Consider the following 7,651-nt stretch of genomic DNA (forward strand, 5'->3'; position numbering starts at 1 on the left):
TTTATTAGATTTGGTATAATTTAACTTTTTAAAAGGCGACCTTAGAAAAAATTTCTAAAGCCACCACTACATATGTGTGTACATATATACACACACACACACATTGACAACGTGTTCACTGGCATGTCATTGCCTTGACAATGTGTCCATTGGCATGCCATGACCTTGAATAAGATGATTTTGGTTACACGTAGGGGCGGAGCTAGAAATTTTGTTTAGGGGGTCGAGATGTGACACTAATATATTAGTGAAAAGAAACCTCCACATATATATACACTTTTTTATTTGATAAGTTTTATATATATATATATATATATATATATATATATATACACATTCCCAAAAAAAAAAAAAAAAAAAAAAGAGTTTAATCCAAGTGATCCAATCATTGTGTGGCACATGTTTGGATGAAAAACAAACTTTTGTGAAAGTTTAAGGGTGAAAATGATATTTTACCCTAAAATAAATTATACCAACAATACGATGGGTTGAAAATCTAAATATTGTTTAATCATTTAAATCAAAATACGAGAAACCTTCTAGAATGTTTAGTGTTTGACCTAATGGAAATCCACTGGATCAGAGTGGGATTTTCGAGGTTTTTCTATATATGTACATATAATCTGCATATTCTACCATTTAAAAATGAACAGGGCCCAAGAGGCAAAATCATCTTAGTCACGCATGCATGCGTGATTTATGCCTTCTTATTCATGCATGCATGTGCGTGGTGTTTATGCCTTCTTATTCATGCATGCATGTGCGTGGTGTGTGTAGGGGATGGCCCCCCTAAAATTTTGAAAAAAAAAATCCTTATTATATATAAAATTATTTTAATATTCTGAAATTTTAACTTACAAAAATAAGAGGTCACCTCTCCAAATATTTGAGTTAGTCCAATAATACTCTTAAAAATTAAAGTAATTAGTCTAATTGTTATAAAGATAGTACTTTATTTTTCTCAATTTCATTTTTTAGTGTAAAATGTGCTCTTATATATTTTAATTTTTTTTTTTATCAAGTTTGGCATCAAACATGTCTGAATCTATCTTTTTCAACTTATTATGTGGCCAGTGGTGGCTCCAAGAATTTTTTATAGAGTGGTCATTAAGAAACTTAAATTATACAAAATCTGATAAAAAGATAACCTAATATATTGATAAATAAAAAAAAAAAAGCAAATACATAAAGTCTTACAATTTCCTTCTAATAATTTTTTTTTTTTTTATATTTTGAAATCATTGCATGATAGTCTCAATATATGCGTAATTGTTTTTTTTTTTTTTTTTTTGTCGTCAATATATGAAATTCTCTTTTTATTAGATTTGGTATAATTTAACTTTTTGGAAGACGACCATAGAAAAAATTCCTAGATCCACCACTACATACATGTGTATATATGTATACACACACACATTGACAGCGTGTTCACTGTCATGTCGTGGCCTTGACAATGGGTCCATTGGCATGCCATGACCTTGAATAAGATGATTTTGCATATACCTAGGGGCGAAGCTAGAAATTTTTGTTTGGGGGGGGGAGATGTGACACTAATATATTAGTCAAGACTCAAGAGAAACCTCCACACATATATATACTTTTTTATTTGATAAGTTATTTATATATACACATTCAATAAAAAGAAAAGAGTTTAGTATTTTTTATCAAAAATATGTTTGTATCAAATTTTATACCAAAGTGTGTAAAAAATATTTCAATTGAACTAATGAAATTTTAAAAAACTAGGAGGCACAACTTTGACCCCAAACATGTTTGGAGCCATTTTGCTCTAACATATTATGTGGCAACTAAAGAAGCATTTACTGCATAGCGCTTTAGTCACAATATTTTTTTGATGAGTCAATAACTTGTTTAATCACCACATACAATGGCGGCACAACATTGTGTCTAGGGTGGTCCATGACTTGGGAAAAAAATTATTATTATATATTAATTTTAAAAATTTTATAATTTTTTTATCATTTAAAAAAATTTGTGACCACCCTAAATATTGTTTTGGCCCAACATAATTAAACTTTGGACAAATTTTACAAAAAACTTGATTGTAGTCTTGTAGACCAAAGTTATAACTCCGCTCAATATATATATATATATATATATATATTTTTTTTTTTTATTGGATATGAATTTTGAAAAATCCAATATTGGATTACATTCTTTTTCTTATATCAAACATACTTGCAAAATTTCAAGAAGATCAAAGATCAATAGTTATGTTATCAATCAAATATTTAAATTTCAAGTATTTGTAGTCTCAAATTATATTTTAAAAAAATGTTTATGGATCGAATAATAAATAATATCTTATTGACATGAAATTTGACATGTGTTTTAATAACATAAAAAACATTCAATTTAATGGTTAGATTTTTAATCTGCCGCTAGAAGCAATCGGTAATGGAATAAGAGGAGCAGCCAAAGGGGCACCTATTTGCATAAATATGTAGCCATGTTAATTTATTTAGTGAGAGTTGTAGCCTTAGGTTACAACTAAGTTTGTAGCCAAATTTTGTCCTTAAACTTTCGTCCCCTTAACAATATATTAGGTCTTTACAAATAAAAAGAAAAGACCCAAGAAAAATTTTATTTAACTAAAATTTTGAAAGAGATGTAGTTTGTAGCATTGATAATGAGACTATCATGCAATAATTTCAAAATATAAATAAATAAATAAATTATTAGAAGGAAATTGTAAGACTTTATGCATATGCTTTTTTATTTATTTATCAATATATTAAATTTTCTTTTTATTAAATTTTGTATAATTTAAGTTTCTTAATGACCACTCTATAAAAAATTCCTAAAGCCGCCACTGGCCACATAATGAGTTGAAAAAGATAGATTTAGACATATGTTTGATGCCAAACTTGATAATAATAAAAAATTAAAATAAATAAGACCACATTTTACAATAAAAAATGAAATTGAGAAAAATAAAGTACTATCTTTATAATAATTAGACAAATTATTTTAATTTTTAAGAGTATCATTGGACTAACTCAAATATTTGGAGAGGCCACCTCTTATTTTAGTACATTAAAATTTCAAAATATTAAAAAAAATTATATATAATGAGGATTTTTTTTTTCTTTTCAAAATTTTGGAGGGCCATCCCCTACACCCACCACGCACATGCATGCATGAATAAGAAGGCATAAATCACGCATGCATGCGTGACTAAGATGATTCTGCATCTTGGGCCCTGTTCATTTTTAAATGGTAGAATATGCAGATTATATGTATATATATGGCATGTTAAGTATAAAGAAATGAGCTTCCAAAAACACCCTTGGAATTCACCTCCAAGTTTACAATGTGTTGGCTATTTTTTTTTATTTTAATCTTTTGATTTTTTTTTTTTTTTTTTCTTTCTGTTACTAACATGTGTTGGCTTTCTCTTTCTTTCTTTTTTTTTTCTTTGGTACCAACGTTTTGGCTTTTTTTTTTTTCTTTGTTTTTTTCCTTTGATTTTTTCTTTCTGTTACTAACGTGTGTTGGCATACACTTTTTTTTTTCTTTCTCTGGTACTAACGTGTTGTGGTTTTTTTTTTTTTTTTTTTTTTTTTGCTTTGCTTGCTTTTGTCTGGACATGTTGGTTTCTTTTCTTCTTTTTTTTTTTAGTGCTCATATGTTTATTTTCTCATTAATTTTGGTTAGTTTTTGTTTTTGTTCTTTTTTTTTTTTTTTTTTTTTAGAAACAGTTTTGGGTTAATTTCTTATGCTGTCTTATTTTTTACTGAAGTGTCCATTTATACACAATTTTTTTAAGGTATAATGTGTTACTTTTTGTTTTATTTAATAGGGACATGATAGTAAATTTATACAAATTTTATTTTCAACCAAACAAACACAAATGAGGGAAACTAAAATCTTTTTTGTCCTCCCACTTTTCCATCCTCTCTCCATTTTCTATCCTCTCACTTTTCCATCCTCCCAACCAAACGGACCCTAAACATTCTAGAACGTTTCTCATATTTTGATTTGAATGATTAAACAATATTTAGATTTTCAACCCATCATATTGTTGGTATAATTTATTTTAGGGTAAAATATCATTTTCATTCTTAAACTTTCACAACAGTTTGTTTTTCATCCCTAAAATTTTAAAAATTTGTTTTTCGTCCTTAAACTTTACAAAATGTTCTACTTTTCATCATTTCATCTATATCCGTTAGATTATGTCCTACGTGGCTTAATAGAGTGCTGATGTGGTATCTGCCTTGGACTAAACTAATTTATTTTTTATAAATTATAAACATGTGCCACACAATGATTGGATCACTTGGATTAAAATTTTCAGTGAGACAAAATTACCCTCACACCCACACAGCCCAATCCAAACAACCCAATCTCCAAAATCCCAAAATCTGAAAAGATGAACCCCAGGTCCCCTAACGCCGTAGTCAAATATAGATAATTAAACACAATTTAAAATTAAACACAATTTTTTGTCATAAAATATAGATAATTAGTCAAATAATTTTTTTTAAGTAACATAATTAGTCACATATTAAAATTCTAACCTAAATTTAATACTACTTAGGATCAATTTTTCTAATTTTTAATAAGATAAAACATGTGGTGATTTTTATTTATTTTTTTTTTTTTGAGAAAGATGTTGTGATTTTTATTTAGTATATGTGATTGTTTTTACTATTTTATTTTATAGTTCATTAATATTAGATTCTTAGTATTTTGCATTCATTAACTCACTTGACACAAAGATTAAAAAACTTAAGTAGACACATGGCACAAGCTTAGGTGCTTAAGTAGATTATTATGGTGTAGTCCCCATATAAATTTAAATACATGGTGCAAAATTGGATTATTATTTCAAATTCTAATTCAACTCTCTCTAAGTTTTACCTATTAATATATATATTGATGACTTATAAATTTGAGTTTTTTTTTAGTTATATGATTATTTTTTTTATGGTTTATTATATCGGACTCCTCATTTTCTACACTAAATTAACTAATTTGGCACAAAAAATTAAAAATTTAGATTAGATGAGACACGTGGTACAAAATTAAACTCTAATCGAAATTAAATTTTTACACTAAATTAACTCACTTGGCACAAATTTCTAAAGATGAGACACATGACACAAAATTAGACTCTAATTGAATTTCAATTTGAAATTTAATTGGATTTTCTTTTTGCTTTACCTATTATTATATATATAGACTAGTATGTAACTCATGCTTACGCACGGGAATGAAGAATCGTAGTAATGCTATTGATATTAGATTGGATTATTAAACATGTAAGACATAGTTTGACTCGTACATTTGGAGGTACTAAATAGTTTTTTCTTGCAATTTTCATGATATTAGTTGCACTAAGTTTCTCATTACATTGCTATTACATATATAATTTTGAAAATCACTATTGGATCTACATATACAATATCAATTCACAATTATTATATGTGAAAGTATACTAAATACAACACAAAATAAAATAATAAATTAGTCAAATATATCTCTTAAATTGAATGGAGATAGGTGTATGAGATCGTTTAACTCAATTACAGTTTGTTATGTTCAATATCTTCGTATAAAAATATCTAAATAGAAACTGTATAAAAAATACATTCATTAGTTCAGAGCTAGAAAAAATAATAACAAAATTCTAAACAATTTAATTTGTATGGAAAGCTAACAAAAGCAAAATCCAATTTTGATTCTAATTGAATTTTCTATAAACTATGGTTTAATATTTATATATATAACCTAGTTAGTAATGGACCATACATAGTCATGGTATATTAAATAAATGACTTATAAATTTGAATTGTTTTTAATTATGTGATTAGGTATTTTATGGTTTATTTATATTGGACTCTTGGTTTTCTACACTAAATTAACTCATTTGGCACAAAAATGAAAAAAAAAAAAAAACTTAGATTAAATGAGACATGTGGCGCAAGATTAAACTCTAATTGAAATCCAATTTTTACCATGAATTAACTCACTTGGCACAAAAATTTAAAACTTAGATAAGATGGGACACGTGGCACAAAATTAGACTTTAATTGAATTCCAACTTGAATTCCAATTGAATTTTCTCTCAGTTTTACATATCTATATATCTATATATATATTAGTTTGTAACCCCATGTATATGCATGGATACACTTAAAGATGTACAATAAGATACATAATATAATTCCTATATATATAATTTAAATACTATTGATAGTCATTTTTATATTTTATTAACTCTTTAAAAAATGTTGTAAGGATAATATTAGGTATAAAATGTAAATTGTCTATTTTAAAAAAAAAATATTGTGAAGCATTTTTTTTTTTTTTTACGATTAATTTATTCTAGATTCTTTGATTTTTGTACTTAATAACTCACTTGGATAAATATTTATGATATGGTTCCACATTTGATTCTAAAATTAAGAAATAAAACTCTTTAAAAATAAATAATTTAGGAAACATGGCGCAAAATTGGAACTCTAATTTGGAATTCTAATTTGAATTTCTCTCAACTTCACCTATTATTATTATTATTATATAGATATATAGACAATAATTCTATCTTTTGTAAAAAAAAAAAAAAAATCCCTATGGTGACCTATCCCAGGGCTTTTGGAAGTGCTGGAATAGGTGGACCCTATTCCAGCGCTTCAGAAAGCGCCGAGATAGGTCATTCTCCATAAGGGAATGAAGGGACCTGTCCCAACGCTTTTCAAAGCGCTGGAATAAGTCAACCTATTCCAGCGCTTCAGAAAGCACCCTATTCCAGCGCTTCAGAAAGCGCCGAGATAGGTCATTCTCCATAAGGGAATGAAGGGACCTGTCCCAACGCTTTTCAAAGCGCTGGAATAAGTCAACCTATTTCAGCGCTTCAGAAAGCGCTGGGATAGGTCATTCTCCATAAGGGAATGGAGGAACCTGTCTCAGCGCTTTCAAAAGCGCTGGGACAAGTCCCTCCATTCCCTTATGGAGAATGACCTATCCCAGCGCTTTTAAAAGCGCTGGAATAGGTTGATCTTATTCCAGCGCTCTTAAAAGCGCTGGGATATGTCTTTCCCCCTAAGGGAAATCAGTAACCCTATCCCAGCGCTTTTGGGCTTCCTATACCAGCGTTTTTGAAAAACGCTGCTATAGGCCTCCTATTGCAGCGCTTTATAAAGCGCCGATTTTGAGCCGCCGTAATAGGATCTCCTATACCAGCGTTTTCAAAAAGCGCTAGTACAGGCTTATCTATTACGGCGGTTTGTAAAAACGCTGGGAAAAAAACCCTGGGACAGGACGATTTTTTTGTAGTGTGAAGTTTAATCAGGACTAATGTGACCGATTCAACTGGCTTTATTTTGGATTGGGTCATTTTATTGAGTTTAACTAAAATAATTGGATTTTATTCAACTATTTAAGCCAATTATTCAATAAATGATTCTTATTTAAACAATTGATCCTATAGGTCTTATGACTTCTCATGATGTTGTGACTTGATTTTTTATGATCCAAAACCACGTTAACTCTTTTAGGAAAAAAAAATTACAATTTACATTTAATAAATTTAATGAATTGTCATTTTTTGTTATTTAATTTTTTAAAAAAAGTTTAAATTTTTTATATTTTAGTTTACTAACTTTGACAACATTATCTTTTC

Source organism: Quercus robur, chromosome 4 (assembly GCF_932294415.1).
Source record: "Quercus robur chromosome 4, dhQueRobu3.1, whole genome shotgun sequence".
NCBI lineage: Eukaryota > Viridiplantae > Streptophyta > Magnoliopsida > Fagales > Fagaceae > Quercus > Quercus robur.